Source organism: Lycorma delicatula, chromosome 7, assembly GCF_047948215.1.
Source record: "Lycorma delicatula isolate Av1 chromosome 7, ASM4794821v1, whole genome shotgun sequence".
NCBI classification, from domain to species: domain Eukaryota; kingdom Metazoa; phylum Arthropoda; class Insecta; order Hemiptera; family Fulgoridae; genus Lycorma; species Lycorma delicatula.
Window position 1 is genome coordinate 50,404,633 of NC_134461.1, and position 23,381 is coordinate 50,428,013.

Below are 23,381 nucleotides of genomic sequence, written 5' to 3' on the forward strand. Positions count from 1 at the left end.
CAATAAAATTTTCTATAAATTATTTTCTTAATTATATCAGCAGTAAAAGTATGGTATGGTAATCAACATTTTTCCGATAGAAATTGTTTATAAATTAAATGAATAAATTTTTCTCCCGTATGATCAAAAATATTTTCGAAGAATATGGGTTTACTCGAGAAGGATGGAATTAAAAAACAGCAAAACAAATTCGTTTCAGTAAATAAAAATAAAAATATATTCTTTTTTTTTAAATGCTTGAAATTCCAAAAATCTAATTTTGTACAGGAAAATATTACGTAGAATACCTTAACAATCGAAGCAAATAAAATTAAAAAATTATAATTTTTTTTTTTACTGTGGGTTTTCCTCCTGGCTGTACATAAAAATGATAACCATAGGAATGCTGTAATTTACCTGGTATTAGTTATATATAAAACGGCTGGTTGAAATATTCAATTTTTTTGTTTTTAACCTGTCAGTAACGGAGAAACAAGTAAATGTTGCGTCTTTTTTATTTATAATATTGTAGATATAAATTATAATGTCAGAAGAACTAAATAATACACAGATTTAAATAAAATATGTTACCTTCATATATGAAAGATATTGTCAGATTTTTTTTCCTTTAAAATACTGTAATAAATTATTTAAACATTGATTCTATCTTAAGATTCAGCCAATTGGAACAGAAAAAGAGATTTATTATACCCTTCTATTTTACCCGGTTACCTCGTAATTGAAAAGTTCAGTAAACATAAGAGAATGAATGTTACAATATAGTTTTGATATCCGATGTTCTATTTTCTTCATATGAATTATGACATTATACTATATTGAAAGTTAGCGAGTGAAACATTCTCCGGAAGATTGTTTTTTTAACTTGAACATTTTTTTATTTTTATAATTCGTATTCGAGTAGTTATGTAAAATATTGTTAAAGTAATGTATATATACATATTTTTTTAATACTTTTAATTACAATTGCATCAACATATGTCATTAGCGACTAAAAAAAAAAAAAAAACACTAAATGATCATAAATAACAAAAATAAACAATAAAGAATAAACAGAGATAAGTAACAACAAACAGAAACTGAAATACATAAATCAGACAAAAACCAGTAAATTGTATCCATTCCACTGTAGGAGAGGAATCGCAACAGACGTTTTTATACCTTCTTTCCGGTTTAATAGAGATTTCATATCTGAACCCAGGTCTAGGTTTTGTCGGATGACTCCAAAGATTGAGTATCAAAGAGCAGATGGTGCACGGACCATTTGACCTTGCACGCCTCACAGATTTGTTGAGGAGAGCCAAATAAATGACCGTGGGTAAGCTTGGTGTGTCCAATCCTTAGCTAAGAGTTAAGATGATTTGGTGTCTTTTGTTGCTTGAAAAAAGAGATTTCTCGAGCACATTCTCCCGGATGTTATCTAATGCCGTGGGAGGATTCAACAGCCAGAACTTATTCCAATGTGCCTGCCATCTTACTCGGACAGATTTCATGAAGTTTCTCTCGCATGTTAATTTTATTCAAAGAGTATATTTTATTTTATTGATATTGCTTGTAATCTATTTTAAATATTTTTTTCATTTAAAATAAACAAAAAAAGGGAAACTATTGAATAAAACACATTGGCTATTTAAATTTTGTTATAAAAATTATCATACCAGTAGTTAAAATAGTGTGTTTTAATTAAGGATTTAAAATAAATATAATGATAAATGAAATAAAGAATTATTTCAAAATTGGGTTAGCTATAACTAGGAGAGATTCTATGGATAAAAGAATTTTTTTTACTATTTCCTCTACCTATAAATTTTTCAAAACTGATTAAAGTCATCAGTCTTTTTATTAATAATTATTATTTTTTATTCTAGAACTCCGCCACATATGTTCCTTAAAATTTTACTAGATGTTCTGTGCGTGTGTGGTTTGTGCGATTTCTCTTTTAAGTAATCATAGAAAAGGTAGCAGGAGGTCAATTTAATTATTAAAATATATTTAAAATATTAACAATGATAGTAATATATAAAATGAAAGGTAAAAATTACTAAAAAAAAATCTTAAAATTTTTATTACACCTTTCAAGATCATATTTGTTAAAAGTGTATATTTATACTTTTTCCCCGTAAAAATAAATAGTCTTTAGTAAATCAGGAACACACGTTCCTGTATTTATTCCTGAATGGTAAAAATACATAATTTCTTTTCCTACGGTTTGTATGGAAATGTCTGATTCATTTTTTGGGGGGGAACCCGAGATCTAATCGCACGCAGTATGCTTAGAGAAGAAACTAGAAAGAACATTTAAAGGTTTTTTTAAACCAATTGTAATAGCCTGTTTTGCAGTAGGTCGGTCACCCCATTATCTTAAAATATCATAATTATCTTGTGTAATTAAAACGAATTGAATTATTTGTTGGATTAAATTCATTGAATGAAATTAGATGAATTCATCTTATATTATTACAATTTAGGTTGCTTTAAATATTCGTTTACCTTCTTTTAACAAAAACTATTTTTTTTTTTATTTTATTGCTCCCGATGCGTTAAAATAAATGGCGTGTTTAAAATGAAACTTAAAAAATTTTAAGAAGAAATGCGATTGATTTTAATTTTTAATAAATGTTCTTAAAAATTAATATTTGTTTTGAATTTCCCTTCTATGTTACCAGTCTAATAATAGAAAAACTCAAAACCAAGTTTGCTTGATAATTTTTTTTATTATTTAAATAGTCTGTTTAATAATGAAAATAAAAGTAGAACTTATCACAGTGAGAAATTGTTACGGTAAATACAGTTACAGTAATTTTTTTTTGTATTAAATTTAAAAAAAGAATAGCCAAAATAATTAAATGTTATAACAAATTCCAAATTTTCAGACTATTAAATTTAAGACCGAATCTTTATAAATAAAAATTTTTTAGCGTTAAGATTAGGATATACAGAATTTTTATTACTTGGAAACACTGAAACATGATCCTGCAGGAAAATGGATCGAGCTCGCGACGTTTAATAGTAAAATAAACATACTGATTGTTTGCCGAAATCTTTTTTTTTAAATATTTCTTTTTGGATCCCAGAATACCAAAATAAATTTAATTTATAAAAAAATAATTAAAATTATATTACATTTTTTTAAAAAGTTTTCCATTTATAATCAATCAGTAATTTTGTGTTAACTTTTCGTTTTATGTATTTGTTTTTTCAATGGTTACATAACAAACGTTTTTGTAATCCTTGTTTGTTAAATAAAATATGTCGTTATATTAGTATGTTATGGTTTTTATTATGAGTTGTAACATTTTCTTTTTATTATTTTATTACCTTTTTTAAAGTTGCTTGTAAAATACATCAACGTCATGTAACTTTTTTAAAATGATAACTTAAAAAATAGATTGACAAGCGACATATTTGAAGGTAATTTTCAAAGGTAATAAATAATATTTTCTTGACATGCTTTTACTAACAATTATTATTAATGATTTTTGTTTTCTTTTTCGTAAGTTTCATAATATTGTAATTCTTAAGTTTTTCTTTAGCTATCTAAATAATTTTTTATTTTTAACCAACTCATAAAAGAATTCTCATTCGAACCTATTTATTTTTTTCTTTTTGAAAAAGTAAGGATGTATGCGAGATGATGATATTATTTTTATGTATGTGTTCTTAAGTTTATATAACAAATTATTGTTATTTAACCCAAATAGTTCTTCAACTAGCCCGAAGTAAGCCGAATTGTTTAATTTTGAAGTCAAAATTAAACAATTTTGACCAAAGTCAAAATTGTTTAATGAAATATATTATTTATATGAACATTTAAAACAAGGTTTTCGTCTTTCTTCTTCATTATTTAGCACTGGAAATATCAGCAATACTTAATATTAAACTGTTGAAGAATAACTATATATATATATATCTGCAATTATTTTAATATTTAAAATATTTTCACTTGAAATTTTTAGAATGAGTTAGAAAAATTAAAGTTCCGACTTTCAGAGAGGCCTTTCTTGATGGTAATCACTTTTGTTGTTTAATCACCGTCTCATTTTTATCGAGATAGTTTTCTTATTTCTTTGTTTCTTGTGAATAGTTTTATTTCATATGAATAGCGCATTTTGTGGATATATTTATATTTTAAATAAAAATAATATTAAAAAATAAAGAAATAAAACAAATGTGTTTAAAGTAAAGCAGTTATAAATGGAAGGTCTAGTAAGATTTTCTCCTACGAACATTTTTCTTCTTATTGTTGTTATTATTATTATTCTCCTCTCAACGATAGTCTTTAAGTGATTATTTTTCTGTTTTAAAGTTTCCTTAGGTCACGTGACTATTATTTGTTGACCAATCAAATCAGTACGCACATATAATGTTAATCATAATTTATTGTATTATATGACGTTGGTTCCATTTCTATATCTGTTACAATTAAAAAGTTACAAATTTTTCTAATTTTAAATTAAATTTTTTTTTAATGTGCAGGGGACGAAAATGAGTTTGTTACGTTTTTATTAAATCTTTATTGTGGTTTTATGTGTGCTAAGTTAATAAAATTTATTTTTCTCGTGTTTTAGCGGTTTTATGACATTTTTTTTTTCAAGTATTAAAAAGATATTTTGAGATCTGAAATTTGATTTAAAAAATTTTTATTATATTTTATGAATTTTAGTAAATCTTACATTAAGGCGTTTCAACCATCTCGATAGCTTAAACCATTATTGGGTTAGTAGTTATTATAAAATTTTTATTTTGGCGGCCATTTTTAACGTGAACCCGACGGCCAAACGCGAACATTCGAGTATTTCTGTAATCCTTTAATGGTGCTTAATCGGAAATCAAGATCGAAATTCGAGACAAAAAGTGTTCACAAACATACATATTGAATTCATTAAGTGTTCGTTCGTTAAATAATAATAATACTTTTAAAACATTCTTAAAGTATATTTTTTTTAATTATCCAAATTAAATTGTTGTTAATTTGGTGTTTATTTCAAAAAGTAAAACTTTAAAAAGATTGAAAACATTCTCTGTTATTTTTTTAAAATCTTATAAACACATTTTTAAGTTCATAATATCTCAACTTTTAATAAATACTATATACAAAGTAACGAAATAGTAAAGAAATGATTTCGGTCATTTCGATGAGTCATTTCGATCAGTCAAATAAATTTGACTGACTTTTGATTTCACTTTTGAATCACAGATAACCCGAGATATTTCGCCAATCAATTTTCCAGCTACTCCCGAATAGGCAGGATGTTTGAATAGGGTGTGTATATAGGCAAATGCAATTACTACTACCGAATTGCCAGGCCTAATGTAGCTGCAATGTAACTGTAAATATACCGATAAAAATGTAGTCTGGAAAAGACTCAGGTGGTTAATTGAAACCACACGTTTTTTTTTTGAGTTAAAAAAAATAAATTTTTAAAGAATTTATAAAGTTCAAGGTGGGTTCAATCGACTGAAAGTAACAAAGACACTAAAATTCACATTCGTACTTAAACAATAGTTTTTAGCAGAAGTTAATTTACTTTTTTAGATCGCATAATAACCTGCGATAAAACTTGAATTCATAATTTGAGCCGGAATTCAAACATCAGAATATGGAGTGGAAACATCTGTGTTCTTCCGCAAGAAGAAAATTCAAAAGCTACGTAACGGTCAGAAAGTGATAATATCGTTTTGGGTTTATAAAGCTCAAATTTATTCTGTTTAAATTGGAAGATAAACGCTCAAATCAACAATGAGTACTATTGTGATATGCTAAAAAATAAAGTAAAACTCGCAAAAAGGAGGAAACTTCCCGGTTCTCACCCAAAATTACCTGTAAGCAAAGAGAAACTATTCAAAAGTCCGGTCGGGAGGTATAGCCACATCTATCTTATAGTCCCGATAATTTATCATCAGATTTTTTTTGTCGAAGAATTTTTACGTGACATCGAGTCCGGTAACAATAAACAGGTTAAGAATATGATAAAAAATGGCTCAGAAACTAAGGTGAACAATTCTTTACTATCGGAAACAGAAAAGTTTTAAAAGATGAGACAAGTGTCTAAAAATGTAACCGGGTATTTTGCTGAAAATTAACGTTAGTTTCATTGTAATTGAATAATAATTTTTCTTCATTGAATAGTAATTATTTTCTTATTGACAATCTTTTATAAATAACAGGTTTATCTTCGTTTGTCGTTGCTGTAAAATCTCAGCAACATATTTCATATACGTTTTCAACAATTGAAGGTTATTTTAAATGATAAAAATTACAGAGTATTCTTTTATTTTTATTACTGTATAAATTGTGATATTATTGAAAATTTAAAACGTCAAGATGTTTTGTATAAAAAATTAAAAAATTGTTAATAGAATAACAATATTGAAGTTATAATTTTTTTTGTAACAAATGCATTTGTTCATTCAATATTCAAAAAGAAAGATTTCCTTTTGATAATTATTTTTTGTATTACATTATGAAACTATTATTTTTACTAGCAAAATATATGAATGCTTGAGGAAATTTTAGTCTTTCCGTTTGAAATTAATTCATTGTAACCAGCACAATAAGTAATACTGTACAATATTTATGGCTTTTTATATAAAACTACTTATTTTTCCACATTTAGTTTAAATTTAAAATTAAACTTTCTTGGAAGTTCATATTCTTTATTTTTATTTTTAAATTTAAATTAAACTTTGATCGTGTTTTATTACGTTCTAACTTAAAATGTATATTAATAATAGATGAATATCCAGGTTTTCTAGTAATATATTTTCCATAAAAGTTTTCGTCTTCATTTTAATACAAATCTCCGTTTACTTAAAACAAAGGTCACTTTCCGTTATAAAACTTTCTAAAGTTGTGGTTTTTGAAAATATGAAAGTATTTAAAATCAAGCTACTTTTGTGTTCGTAAAGGTAATGGTTTGTCAGATGTATTATTTGTATTTATTTAAAATTTTTAAAAAAAATAAAAACTGGTTCAATTCTGATTTTGATCTGCACTTAATTGGAAAACTGAAAGGAAATGGAACATATTTGCTTCCTTAGATTTTTAGCCCTGCGGAGGATAGCTGAGGGAGTCTTCGCCAAGAAAGGCGTTTTAACATGGAGCCCCAGTTAACTGAGATATTTGCTATTAAGATGAGATTGGATGTGTGGAGAAATTTATGATGGAGCTGTGGTGTGGTAGGGCCTACGCCCACCACACTTCCAGACGCGGATCAGAGCAGAGAGAGGGTATGTTTTTATTTAAGGCTTATTTTATTAAATTTGTGAATTTTTTTTGATTTTTAAGTAAACTAGAGGACTTTGAGTAGATGGAATTGTAAGTCAAAATTGTCATTGTGATCAACATTTGGTTTGTTGGTATGAGGGTAGTATTTTTGATGTTTAAATCCTTTAAAGACTCGGTCAAGTAATGATCAGATTGCATCGTCTAATTGAAGTTAGATATAGAAAGAGGTTTTCTGTGAAACCTTCGTTTTAGAGGAAGACACGGGGATTTCTCTCCCACAAATACATTTAGAGAATGTGCGTGGCATTCTCTAAGTTTGGTTTGTGGTCGTGGTTGGAAAGGCCAGACTAAGGCGTTAATAGGTTGTGTAAATACATTAATGGAAATGTTTGGCGAGGCATTTGAATCGGTGGCATTCTGACAGAGGCCAAACTGGTATCAAGTTTAGAGGTTCAAATAGAATACCTCCAGTAAAGCACATCAGGGCTAGGAACGGTGGGATTGGTGTGACGACCGGGATCGTAACAAAGAGGGTGTCTTCCTCTATGCGGTGGGGATCTATTGCTTTTGTTTTTAAAACTAGAACAGGCAGTTTAGTTTCTTATATTGTTTCTGTTTACAATTTTATTATATATGAATAATATAATTGCTATCATTTGATAAATGAATAATGTCAATATGTATATCGTTAGAAATTTATTTTTTCTATGGAAAAAGTCGGGAATAAAATATTTAAGATTATTATGTCTTAGTATAGAATAAGTTTAATTTGAAACGTTTTAACGAAATTACATGCAGGTATGTTCAGTTAAATTGTTTCTTAGTCATATTTTAATTTAATAGCTAAGTTCAGCTTCAGCTACATAACACATAATCCTGACAGAGGCCAACGATGACTATGTTGAGTCTAAAAGGCGACTTTCAGTAACCCATCAGGGCTAGGAAGAGGAGATGGTGTGGCGGTCGGGATCATCACAAGGTTGGTCTTCCGTACGGCGATCAGGATGTCTTCTAATTTTTCATAGAGACTGTACTTTATCGCCGATTGGGCGAGATTCTTTTATGTCTTAATGAATCTTTTTCATTATTTTACAATCCCCTTTATCTTATCAGAACGAGGTTTTAAAATTAAAAAATTGGTTGTCAGATCACTATATGCCGCCCATAATTATTACTCTTGTAGATCTACAGGGTCATTCACGGGAACCGGATGTTTTTAAAATAATCATAAAAAATTGAATATTTACTTTAAAAAAGTTTTATTGGTACTGAAACACTTGTTAAATCAAAGCATTTGTTACTTACTCATGAACGAAAAATTATGTCCGACAAGTGATGTCCGTTTTGGGCAATACATTGTTGTAGCCTTTCACGGTAACTGGCCTCAATTCTTTGCAGCATGACTACATCAATCTGGGTAACGTGATGACGAATTGCGATCTTTAGGTCCTCCAATGTACGCGGTTTATTGCCGTACACACGCGATTTCAGAAACCCCCACAGAAAAAAATCATAACTACTCAAGTCGGGGGACCGAGGGGGCCAAGAAATGTCGCCGAATCTGGAAACGATCTGTACCGGAAACAAGTTTCGGAGAACAGCCATCGTTGCCCTCGCTGTGTGCGCTGTAGCTCCATCCTGCTGGAATAACACATTTTGAAAATTGATTCCCCGGTTTCGTAACTCAGGGATGAAAAACGTATTCAACATCGCAACGTAACGATCAGCTGTTACAGTTACGGCAGCGTCATTTTCTTCAAAAAAATATGATCCAATAGCACCGACCTTTCCTATTGCACACCAGACAGTCACCTTTGGGCTATGAAGTGGTCTCTCGTGAAGCCGATGTGGGTTTCTTTCTGCCCGATACCGGCAATTCTGTTTGTTGACGAAGCCATTCAGATGAAAATGGGTTTCGTCACTTATTAACAATAACAAATTTTAATTTTCTTCAAAAACGGTAAGCATTTGCGATAAAATTGTAATCGCTGCGTGAAAGCTTGCTCGTTTAACTGCTGCACGACGGCTATCTTGTAAGAATAGAAATGCAGGTCTGTATGCAGAATTCGTCTTACCGTACTTGTACTCATTTGAAGCGCTGCTGAATGCCTCTGAATAGAGCGGCGTGGGCTTCTGACAATGGCTTCCCTTACTCGTTCGATGTTCTCCGGAGTGCTAGCAGTTCGTCGGGGACCCGGTGGTTTTTTCTTCAATATTGAAACGCTTGTTGGAAGGTTGTTTACCCATCGTTATATTGTGTTACAAGAAGGGACACTTGCATTACGATGGATATTAAACTGACGGCGGAAATCTCGCTGAACAGCAGTTACGGATTCGTCATTTCGCACAAAGCTGTCATACGCGTACAGGCGTTTGTCCAGCGTCCACGGCTCCATATCAAAGACTAAAATGTAAATGCTATGAACAAAGGAAACGTCGAACACCAGCCACGTGCCCCTCCCACCACGAACACCCCAGTACAACCCACTTCAAAAACATCCGGTTCCCGTGAATGAACCTGTATATTTAGAAAATCCAATATTTTAATCTATCTTTTTACTTATGTTTATGAATGTACAAACAATCTTTGCTAAAAAAGCAAAGTTTTTTTGAAAAAACAAAATATCGCTATAACTTCTCGTTAAGTAAAATATCTAATTCGTTTAAAGTTCCTAATATTCTTTGGATAAGGGCCTAAATCTATGTAAGTAAAGTGTTTTTATATTACCAACCATTCGCCCAGGGGAAAAAAATGGGTTTGAAGACAAAAAAGTTCTTAATAGGCAAAATATCGAATCGGTTTATTGTTGTTAGTTCTCTAAATATTACCTAAAACTTTTTCCTGAAACAATTTTTGATATGATCAACCCTTAAGGCAGGGGATGACCAAAATATTGCTGGAATTGTAAGAAGATGGAGCTTCTCGTACGCAAACCATGTGAAACCTTTTTTCATATGTAACCATTGTCGTATTGAGTAAATTTGAAATTTTTCTTAACTTTAAGGTAGAAATCTTTTTTATCTCGTACTTAGCACCGCTGAAATCTACCTCCGCCTTCCGGTGTGCCGAAAGGGATTTTATCCATTGTATAAGAATTAATAACTAATGCCAGGAAAATATTATAAATCTGTTTTCAACTTTTTTATCTTATCATTTATTTTTATATTTATAATTTTATATTGACGTGATTTATATAATATATTTTTATTACCGATCAGAGTAAAAATTTATTTATTCCTTTTAAATTAAAATTACGAAACTATTTACGTACTGTAATTTTGTTATTAAACACAGCTACGAGTATAAAATAACACCATTCTCTTTACTGTGGATGGAAAAGAAACAATTTCTTTTTTTAGATGGCTTCTGTATTGAAACCGAATATCGAAAAAATTATTAAAAATACTTAAACTTCTAGTAACACTCTGTTTTTGAATATTCTTATAAAATATATATATATTTTTTAATATATAATCTCAACGAAATTATAGAATGTAATTTGAATAGAATGAAAGTAATTTTTATTACTTACAAAAGCGAAAAACTGGATAATATAGTGTAATTTTTATATGTTTCCTTCAAACAAATTCTAGAGCTACATTGCATTAAAAAATTAAATTTTAATAAGATATAAAATACAAGTTCTTTTTTGGTTTTTCTTGATCAAGGGAATTTCGTAAAATAATTTTGCAAAGGAAACATTTTTCTTTGTTATTCATACTAGACTGCATTAATATTAGAACTGTATTTATTTAGCAAACACAAAAAATTACATATTATTTTTGTATTAAGTTTTTAAAAAAATGTAATTAATCATTGCGATGTAGTATTCTAGGACTAACTACTATTAATCATTTGACCTTAAGAAATACTGTATATAGATTTTATTCTTCTTCGTTTTTATTAACTCCGTTTATGTTCTTAAGTCTAGTCAATATATATATATATATATATATATATATATATATATATATATATATATTTATTGTTATAATGTATACATACCGAGTTTTATTGTATAACATGAGTTTTAAGCTGTTTACATCCTTTTATATTTTTAAATCTCTTTTCTCCTACCCCCAGTTCCATTGTTCTGTTCGTTCAGTAACAGTCGTCCACTGAATCGTTATTTGATCTATTGTTTTTTCCTTTCATAATAAGTTTTTGTTTCGTATTAGCTTTCTATAATGGAGAGTTTCTGGTATTCGTAACTGTTGTTTTTTTTTCTTTGAAGTTGTGAACATAACTGGTGTTCAAAGAAAAAACTAGATGGATAGAATATCGATGTGTAAGTGTTATTTAAAAGCTCCCGTTCAGTAAATATTGATTACCAAGTTTCGAGAAACATAGTTCAAGGTTAAATACTGAATATAGCAAGCTAGCTACAAATCACAGATGCTGTCTTCCAAAATAGAGTAAAATAACTAGAGATTATTTTACTTTTTAGTAGAATAGGTTAAAATAAAACAATTTACTGTGATATGGATAAAATCACTGGTAGATGAAAAATTAATTTAAATAAAAAATGAAGTATTAATCAGTAATTTTTAATAGATCATATTTTTTCTTATCCCCAAAGGGAAGACACCCTCCATGGTGGTTATGGTCGCCTATCCACCCCCTCTGTACCTAGTTCTTAGGGACTTTACCGGAGATCATGTGCAATACTTCAGCAACAGACATCTTTCAGTCTCAGATGCCTCAGTAAGGATGCCACCTATGCAAATGCCACGAATGACATTCCCATCGGTGTACTACCACTAACCTAATTAAACTGTCTTTCGATGGTTTTAAGCAAGACCGTACCAATTGAACAGCCTAATCCTACACCTACCCGAAAACGGTAAAAAGATGAGCTCAACACGAACACCGAACGAGAATCGACAAAAAAAGCATTAACCAAAACAGAAACAGAAACAGAAAATACAAAACTTAAAGAAACAAACACAAAACTAACCCCAAAAAAAAACAAAACCTATAAACATATACACAACCAGAACAGAATCAGAATCAATAAGAACATAAACAAAAGAAAAATATTAAACTTGAAGAATACTTAAACACTAAAACTAACCAAAACAAACCAAAAATCCAACTATAAACATATACTGAACTGAAACAGAAACAGTAAAAATATAAACCGAAAACTTGAACACAACATAACCTAAACTGAAACACCAAAGTAAAAGTAAACTGAAAACAAATACACAAACTAACCTTTTAATAAATCTGCTTATTGTAATGAAAAATATTACTAGAAAATAAAATTACGTTCAAAAAATAATAAACATTTTTACTAAAAATCTAAAAACTAGGTGGCCATTTCGATTATTAAATAATCATCATCAGTAGACACTTAGGAGGATGCAAGAGAAAATTGATAAAAAGAAATATTATTTGACAAATAAAAGAAGTTAAACGTTTATAGGAGTAATAAATACAATCAATTACAATCGTTTTAGGCTTCTTCCAAAGAATTATGTGCATTTTTCTTAAATTAACATTTATATTTTCAAATTATGCATCCGGAATACATCATTTAGTCATTTTCATTATTACCCTGAGTGATTTCAAAGTAGTCTTATTTGCTGTTTGGTCAAGTGGTAAGTATTTATAAATATTTTAACGCTTATGGATGAATAAAATATGTAATCCAACAAAAAATATGGGCAATTAAAAGAAAAAGAAAAAATGTTAGGTATAAATATTTAAAAGTTGTTTTGTTATATTACAATATAATAAATTAATCTGTGTTAATAATTTTCGAAATTGGGGTGTTATATGAAAATTTTTAGGAGTGAATATTATAATTATCAAAGAAGTGTTTGTAGAAAAAAAAAAAAAAAAATAATAATCATGGCTTTCAGGGTAATTTAATTTAGTGCTAAAAGGGTGTACACAGATAAAAACTGTTACAAAAGAAAAAAATTGGGTTAAGTAAAGCAAGTAGTGGGAGAGATGCGAGATTTTTAAAGTGATTTGAAGTTAAAACGTTAAGGCAAAATCAAAAAGAAAGGTAAGCTCATCAAATTAGACTAATGGCCATTAAAAAAAATATATTTGTTTAAATAATATTTATTTATTTGTTTAAATAATATAATAATAATATCTAACATATTATTATTTATCTAATCGTGAAAATATAATAAGCCAAAAATAAAAATGTAAATGAACTTTTAGCTGTTTTTTTTTCTATAAAGATTATTTTCTTAGAGTTCATGGCTTAATTAAATTAATTAATGAATGTTAATTAAATGATCTATTCTTGAATATAATGAATATTTATCAAGAGTTAATTTAACATTATTTTTTTACATAAAGGAATACTGCTGTTAAATAATTTATTTTGTAATACAATAAAATAATTATTTTACTTACAATAATTTTAATTTCCTTTGTGAAGTGATTTAGTGGCTTCTAATCGCATTTCTTAAGATAATCTGTTAAAACAAAAATGAGTACAGTTCATGGCAAATAAAATTTGTATGTGTTTATATATTTGTGTGTTACTATTTATTTTTAACTATTTTATAAATACTTGTTTATTGACAAGTAAGCAAGGAGAAGGAATTGCATTTGATTCCTTTCTTGGACTTTTTACTTTTACATTTATTTCAATTGGCAACTTAACAACAAGGATATGTTGTTACGTATGCAAAAAATTGCATATGTTAAAATAAAATGATTGTTTAGTAATTTTTTAATAATTTATAATACACTTAAATAAGTAAATTATTAAATTAAGTAAAATCTACAGTAAAAATTATGTTAATTTCACATAATCTTTTTAATTATCTAGAGTTTGATAAAAAATAAATATATATACTTATACTACTAGCGAAATGTAAAAATATATACATTTCAATTAATTGACCGAAAAAAATATTTTTTTAATACTTTCCATGTTTTCATTTTTGTTTATTAGTTCTATTTTTCCTCCACAATGATTTTTTTTGTTAGGTATTCAAATATGAATTACATTATATTGAATTGAAAGAAAAAATTGAAAAAAGTATCGAAGCCGGTGAAGGTTATGTTTGGTTAGGTTATGTTGAAACACAAACTTCATCAGCATACAGAATCAACATAATTAAGATTATGTTGATCTTATTTATTTTTTTAACTATTATTATTTTCTTAATGAGTTTTAGTTATTGTGGGGGAAAACAGAAAAGACCCAAAGTCTATTTTTATTTTTTATTTAAATTATTTTGATGAATATAATGCTGTAGTGATATTTTTTTTATGTTTATCTTTACTAATTTATTTCGACAGCTGTTAAGCGGAGTTTTACTTAATCTGGTTTTTATAGAATAAAAATATTTAAAAATAAAATAAAAAATTTAGATTAAAGGAATAATTTTTTTAATAAAAAAAAGTTATGCAGAATTTTTTAAAAATATGTCTAAGTAATGCTTTATTTTCGTTTTTCTAATTACAAAGTATCTTCAATATTGATCCCCGCAGGTTTTATTTTTAAAAATAAATAGAAACTCTACGTGTTGGACTTGCCAAGCCCGGCTAGCTCAGTCGGTAGAGCATGAGACTCTTAATCTCAGGGTCGTGGGTTCGAGCCCCACGTTGGGCGGTTATTTTTTTTTTGTTTGAAAGTTAAAAAAATGTACGTTTTTTTTAAATCTTTGTTTTGAATTACGTCTAGCTTGTCTGCTTCAGGGTACGTTAGTATGTGTATAATGACTAGAATGTTCCAAATTCCAAGACTAGCCGGATTGATCCCCTGTCATTTTTTAATTAATTTCTAAATTAATTTAAAAAATCTAATTTGTACAACTCATTTATATATTTATTATATTATTAAAAAAAAAATGTTTTTATGTTATGTTTTTAAAACTTACATTTATTAACTGTTCTTATTCCTTAAAATATGCTTATTTAACGGCTAAAATTTCACCCTAGTTTAAACTGTTTTAAAACGCTCTTAACTAGGGTATATTTTTTTACAACCATCTCTTTTATGAATGTAAATTTCCTTAAATTGCTACGTGTTTAAGTAAGTACGGTGGTAGTGTAAATAATTTCATGACCCTATTTGTTGTATATGTTTATATATACTTCAAGTATAAAGTAGGGATGAAAGAGATTTTTTTTTGTAAAAATAGAGTAGTGGGAGAAACAGGATGACAGTAACATTGCGGTGTTCAACCCTTACAGTATAACCTAAGTTAGGGTTGTCATTCCGTGGTTTACGATTCTGCAGAATTACGTCACAGTGAAATATGTTCTTTATTCAACATGAACCTTCGTATAAAAGGTAAATTATATTTAATTAAAGATATACAGTATATATAATTTTATTAACTTGTTTATGTTTTTAAAAAAATTTATTAAAAATGTAATATTTATTCAGAATAAAAAAATATAAATATATATATATATATATATCTAATTATTTAAATAAATACTCTCGTGAAGTGTGGTTTTTAATTAACTTTACGGAATTCTGAATTCCTTACATTGTGTTTCTAATCTGTTTTTTTGCTTGTCAATTTCATTTTTTTTTTTTAATTTAAGTTATACTATCTCATAACAGACTACAAAACTAATTATTCTTGTGCAGACTCAAGTCGACAATTAGCCGAAGTACAGTATCTATAGTAACAATCAATTTTGATTAAAAGTGAGTATACTTCTACAAAAATATAAACATCTAGAATAATTACTACTATTACCTGAAGTATACTAAACATTATATGAGCTATTAATATCTAATCAGACTAGATTAAATGACTAACAAACATTATTACAATCATAAAGTTATTTTATTTATAAAATCTAGTAGAATCAGGTAAAAAAGTCCGTAATTTTTGATTACTAAACTTTGTTATTAATCAATTTCGACAATTATATTATTGTTAACAAATTAATCTGTTGTTTAAAATACAATTTATTTGACAAAATAATTGAAAACTAAATATAATACGGTAACAATGAAAGTTAATTAAACTATTTCCTTTCAGGTTTATAATTCCAAATAGCTTAAAACATTAAAACCTTAATTGTATACGTTAACACTATTAAGACAACATTTTTATCTTGTATTAGTTTCAATCAGTATTCAATAATACCCTTTTAATGACATTATCCTTTCACCAACAGTTCTTCTGGAACTAGGTCAAAAACATAAACTGCGTCTCTCCAACTAAATAACTGAATCAATCTGATTGTTTCCCTTGAAAATCGGCCCACCCCTTTTTTCCATACATACCCTTTAACATTTTGTAGATTTATTATAAATATGTCACAGTAACGTTTTTTTCTGTTGATTTTTATATTATTTATACTTTCACCTTTATTCTAATACTTATTCAAACAAAATTTTCATCATGTGGAAGTCTGCTCTTTGGCAAGTCCCTTGGTATCATATACGTTTCATTCTCTTCTATATTCAGCTATGAGTGTTTAATACTCCTTTTTCTTTTAGATAGTCTTTTCTGTATTTTTTTCTCTTATCTGGACATTTTTTTCACCTTCTAGAACTGATCCTTTTTAGTACCATTTTAATTAGTCTCCTTTTATTATATATTCTAGTCAAATAGCTTTTTTATTCTGGATTGTTCTAATTAAGCTCATCTGTTCTCCTTCACTAACCTTCTTACTTCAAATTATATGAATCTATTTTGAGTTAATCTATAGAAAATGTCTCCTAATTCTCATTTGTTTATTATTTTATGTTGAACACGTTAAAATGATGAACGAATGACACGCTTCATATTATAGAGTTTGAAAATCGCCATTTCAGACAACTGTCTAAGCTAAATATGTTCATTGTCTTTTAAATGAATTAAAATTATAATCAAATAAGATAGACGAGTATTTTCCCTTTAAACATATTTATTACTTTAATCACTATCAATAACCATTTCCAAATCAGGAGATAAAGGTTTATAATTAAATTCATATTTTAGGAGCCATTAAGGAACAGCAGCTGTATCTTACGATATCTAGTCAGTTGGCATGTGTTCTACTAGGCAATACAATGCAGTTCCATTCGAACCGTTTGTGCAGAAACGTAACGTGCAGAAATTTTATTGTTGCAGTCTACATCGGGTTATTAACGTTTCTTGCAAAATGCAACCGTAATTTTGTCGTTGCATATTCTTAGAACATTACTGTACATGCAGCCGGACGAATAGACACGATAGTGACAGGTTTGTCGATCTGTTCACCATTATTATTCTCTGGTATTCTCGCCACCATCACAAACTGTTTATTTGCTCTGTGAACTTAATCAGAAGTTGATTTGGCTAATTTTGTCAAATTAATTATGGTTTATTCCAATATTTTTCAATTAGATTCATAAATTTTGAAACAATGTGAAATTGAGTACAATAATGTAATGATTGATAATAATTTAATGATAAACTTCTTAAGTATTCCAGCTCTTACTGTATTTACAACAATACTGCAGCTCTTTTGAAGTTTGATGATACGACGGCTATGCATTAATATATACATATATATATATATAAAGAGAACGGATCGGGCGCAAGGATCGCCTGCACATAGCAGCGGGACAATACAAGTGAATGGAGAAGGGATAGCTTCGGCTGGTAGTTAGTCGGGGGCCCCTTGGAGTCGCTGCGGCTGATAAGGTGCCCGAGACTCCCTCACCATCTTGAAAAGGCCCGAAACAAGAGGAGGGAACGGCAAGAGGAGGAAGGGAACACAAACAAGAAGCCCGCATATGAAACAACAGGTCATAAGTTTTGCTGAAAAGCGGGTATCCGATCTGCAGTTTAAGGGGGAGGTTTTTTAGTTGGTGAAAGCCCGACACTACCGTCTTGCGCGGGTAAACGGTGGCCGGTAAAGCTTTTTTCTCCTCCTACGAAAAAAATCAAAAACATTACCGCCCTGGCCGTAAAAAAACTACGAAATAAAAGAAAACTACGGCCTGGCTGGAAAGGAACGTAGGCATCCACGTCCTTGTTAAGGACGTGGCTTTCACGACGCAGGATGAGTTTCTCAGGGAAATTCGTAAAATAACTGGTCAGTCGGTCACTATAGATGTTTTATCAATTCGGCTGACTTACGGCTCGACGCAGGTAATAACATCTGCTGTGCCGCCCATCCGTGCGAACAAACTGCTGTCTGATGGGCGTGTGCGCACTGGGTGGGTGGCCTGTCGGGTGACGCGGAGTACCTCCGACGATCCCTGCTTTAGATGTTGGAATCCAGCTATAATGTGGGGTTTCGTTCTGTAATGTCGCAGTTAGAAGTGGCCGTCGTTTTACGTGTGGTAAAGCCGGCCATATACGTAAAGATTGTAAGCAGAAGCCGCGATGTACATCCTGCAAGTAGTACGGTCATGTGTCCGGATGCAAGACGGGCCCATCTGCGTCAGGAGTTGTGTCTTCACAGTAAGGTCATGGTGTCTTTGAGGACAGCTCCATCCGGGAAGGGTGGGTGGCTTCGATCTTCCACCTTCAGTGATCGGGTGGGGACTCCTTTGAGATGCCATTGGAGGGAAAGTAAGACCGCAGTCCCGGTAGGAATTCCCCTTTGGAGGTGAGGCGACAAGACTGGAGTCTTGGTGGAGCGTTACCTTTTGGGAACTCCTCATTTGAGACATGGAATGCAAAAAAATCGAGTCCCGGCTGCCTGGGCGAGCCCTTGTGTCCTTCCGAGGTAGTTTGAGGCGGCACCCCGGAACTGAGTTTATGCTTTATTGCGGTTTCGGCTCCGGGGAGCGGGGTAAATATAGATGTATAAAAATATCAAATACATTAAAGAACAATTATTATTAATAGCATATATCAGATTTAGAAAATGTTTATATACAGAATGTACCACGAAGTTCTTTGAGACTTTATGAAAATTATTCGATTTCGTTTCATAAAATTCGAATTTTTCTAACTTTTCTTTGTTTTATTCAACTTATCTTACATCATTTTGTTCAGAATTAAATTTTCTACAAGTTTTATTTATAAGTTTTATGTGTTTATTACCCGTTTAAGAAAGTTATTGTACGTCAAACATAAGAAACATGGGTTTTACCCCAGTTTATTGAATTTCACCCCAGATTTCACAAAAATACTACCGTTCTGGGATTTATCTTATTAAGTTCTTCAGGTCAAAAACCGTAAGAAATCATTAATTCCGCTTCTTAATTAACGTCCTAAAATTTTCAGTTCGACCTCATTTGACCGGGGTAGCTGAAATCTGAGCGAAATCTTTCACTAATCCAGATGATCTTTCTTTAGTTTTGGGAATATATCTTGATGCCCCGTCAAGTATTGCAGTAGTTATATAGTTATAGCGTCGACATCGGTTCGATAACTCCAGTTGTTTCAGGGAGTATCGTGGTAGCTCTAAAGCTCCTTCAATCTACTTTATCAAACAGCCATCTTTTGGAGATGGGATATATTTTCGTGTAACGTCAGTTGCAATTTGCACCGGAAAATGATCGCTTCTATGTAGATCCTTTAAAACGTGAATGGTGTACCTCGGTGCTATCGATCCATTATAGGTGCTAGATGATCCATCACTATAAGTGCTAGACAGGACGTTGATCCATCACTGGCATTGAAAAAATTCATGAACCATCATTTACGATAATGAAATCAGAATTCAGCGGGAACTTTTCTAGTTCTCAAATGAAGTATATTAGGAAATATTTTTACGTGAACTTTTTCCATTATTCTCACGAGTAGAATAGGTTATAAAAGTCCCGGAAGAATGTCGTGGTATACTTTGTATATATATTTTAATTGTATGTTATCAGTGTTAACTAGAACTCTAGTAATTTTACTTGTAACTAACTTGAACATATAAGTTAACCTGTTGATAAACTATTAAACAAATATTTTACCGTAAATTAAATTAAACTTTACAGTAAGTTTACCTAAATAGTCAAAATTATTGTTATGTTAATCTTTTATACTACAATCTGCTACAATATTCTTGTCAGTCTGTTACAATTTTGTTGTTATAATTTGTGTACTACATTAAACATTTTAAGTTTAATTAAACATTTAAAATAAAACATTAAAAGTTAAATTAAACAGTTTAAGTTTAATAATTTGATATAATAATAATTAATATTATAGTTAATAATTTTAGTATTTACAAGGTTAAAATCTTATTATAATAATGTTTAATATTTAAACTTAATAATTATGCTTATCTTTTGTGCATTACATTAAACATCTTTATAAGTTTAATAATTAGGTATTTTCTTTTAAATATCGCAACAATTAGGTATTTTTATTCTCAACATTGTGTTCTCCCGATCGATCCAAAATTGGATATATATATATATATATATATATATATATATATATATATATATATATATATATATATATATTTATTTATTTATTTATTTATAACTTTTTAAATAATATTAGACATTTTTCCAACAAGATTTCTCTAACGAGCTACACCACTCTTACTTGAAACCTTTGCCGCCAGATCATTCAACCATTCGATAAAAGTGGCGGATGTCGTCACTGACTACATACATTTCCCTTTACATATTTTTTAATTTTAAGAAAATGTGGAAGTCAGATGATGCTGGATCTCGGGACTGTATGGAGAATTGCCCATTGCACCCAATCAAAACGTTTACATGTTCTACCGTGTTTTTGGCAATGTAAAGATGTGTGCTATCGTGAAGTAGATACGCCTCCTTTACAGTGTGCCACGCCTCCTTTACAGTGTGCCACGCCTCCTTTACAGTGTGCCACGCCTCCTTTATAGTGTGCTACGCCTACAGTTCTGTATTGAGCGTCTTTACGTTTTAAAAGTTTAACATTATTTTTCACAGCGGATGGTTTCTTCATGAGACAGATAATTCGAATATCTTTTTAGTTCCAAAATATTCGAGATTAAAGTGTGGCCTCAAAATCTTATTCATCGTGCGTATATTTAGTACCCCATGTTGAAAAATGGATGCCATTTTCTCACATTTACTTATTTTATCGCAACTTCTCATATTTGGTTTGCTAGGCATTCTCCCGTCATCAACCTATTCGATTGCCCTAAAGCATAAGACCGAATTTCTGTGCCACAAACGGCAACTGAGCCTCGAACAGTTTAGCGACCAGTATCCTAACATAGCTCCTAGAGCTTACTTAACAGCGTGAGCGGGCTAAGCGCGGTACCATACACCACCGGCTTACGTGTCATAACTGCTCACTTGTCATATATTTGCTAAAATGCATATTGTCATATGCTAAAATGGGTACGTGCAACCCGTCAACTACTAAAAATATATATGACATCAATAATAGAATTTATTTCGTCTAGGCAGTAATTAGCTACCTTGCCTAGGTCGCTGAATGCCAGCAAGTACCTGTCCATTTTATACCGCTGTCATAATAACTGGCTGGTGGTCAGTCATACTCAGGGTTAGCTTTCCACGGCAATACGGTAAGACTCTTTCCCCTAAGTAAACTACGGATGCCGGTTGAACAAAGCAACCACATCTAGGAACTCTTGCATGGTCCGACAATTCGGCTCTCATTGATTCGGCGGCGAATCAATGCGGCTCTCGCTACATTGATTCGCCGCTTGTGAGTGGCCAATTTTCCCCTTGTCACTAAGTTCCAGGGTTGCCCGGTCTCTGACCCCCCCCAAGAGCAGGGCAGTCAAACATTAGGTGATCATTTGACTGGACCTCCCCGCAGACCTCACAACTCATCAGCTGTCAGGCGGAACCGAAACAGATATTGGTTCAAGTTAGCTTGGTTGGTGAGCACCTGGGCACCCGATGCACTTAAAAACGAGCTTGAGGCATACCATTCCCCCAGATCCTGTATAAACTTATATTAGGCTCTTCCTTTAGTCGTGGCTGCCACGCCTCCATCGCGAGGCTCTGTAGCCTCTTCCTCAGGCGGCAGATGGGCAACTGAACAAAATTTAGATCCGTTCAGATCCGGTGCATTGTGATCATCGTTCCGCTCCGGTACTGGCCTGGCTCGAAACCGCATCCCAAATACCTCCCAAATAAGAGGCCGGGAAGAGGTCTCCCGGCCTCTTCGCAGTCTCTACATGGCTGCCCAAACTTTCACTAGTAAATCGATTGGGAGAGCCAACACGGTGGTAGCCTGGTAGGAGGTTGTTTTAAAAACACCAGTGTACACAATTAAGGCTCTGCGCTGGGGAATCCTTAAATTGTGAAGAAGTTCTCTATTCATATCCAACCTGTGCGCCCAAACGGCCGCCGCGTTAAGAGAACATGCTTCTTCATATGCTTGAAATAGCTATCAATGAATTTCAGGCAAACGAATGACGAATTGCATCTCTCATTCGAGGGAATTGATGACCGACTTTGTTACTGAAATGCTATTGAAAACTAATTGAAAAGTTTGAAGCTGCTAACTTATAAGCCAGAGTTAAAATATCTTTCCGTCCAGATAGTATTATTGACGTTAATATTTCTAAATGAAGTTTATTTAAAAAAATTACCCTCACATTTATAATTTATTATTATTACTAGGCAGTCAGGGCTCGCTTTGTCGCTTTGCTTGTCCGACCCTCCCTGACGCGTTCGTTATCCTGAGATAATATTAAATATTTTACATTTATCCAATAGAGAAAAATAAAAAGGATTAAGTTTTGTTTCTTTAATGAAAATCTTAACCCCCAATTGGGGTAGAACTTCTGTCTATGACTTAAACCCTTCCCTGGGATAATACAAACGTCTCCTAAAAATTAGAAAGTATTCTGTCGGTTAGTCTTTGCGTGATTCTGTTGCAAACAGACAGATTCACAACTTTCGCATTTATATGTAAGGTATACGATTAGTTTAGCAATCAGCATCATCATTAGTATTCCTGTTACAATTTTTGCTTGTCTAGAATAAAACTGTTAATCCAATTGAATTCTTGTAAACTGAAATTCCATATAATCCATGCAAAGAGAAAAAGATTAGTATTAAATTGAAAGAGTCTTACTTTTCAACATTTGTAATTCAAATTTCTCATGAACAGAGTAAATTGATCGTCAAATTACGTACACTATATTAGGTTAATTTAATTGTGATATTAAAATAATTTTTAGCCTTATTAATTAATGCTTATTTTATATCTATATATATAGCTCTTTATGAAAAATACCTAATCAGTGAAAAATTATATGGGCACATCAATAAATCAGTTATTCTTTAAAAAAATAAGAATTAATCAAATCCTG

The 23,381-nt window shown here is 30.6% G+C and overlaps 1 non-coding gene across 1 annotated transcript; it reads left to right on the plus strand.

Moving 5' to 3' along the window:
* The first annotated feature begins 14,741 nt into the window (after positions 1 to 14,741).
* On the plus strand, positions 14,742 to 14,814 carry TRNAK-CUU (transfer RNA lysine (anticodon CUU)). The gene has a single exon. It is a non-coding gene; the product is annotated as a tRNA-Lys (tRNA).
* Positions 14,815 to 23,381: the final 8,567 nt, after the last annotated feature.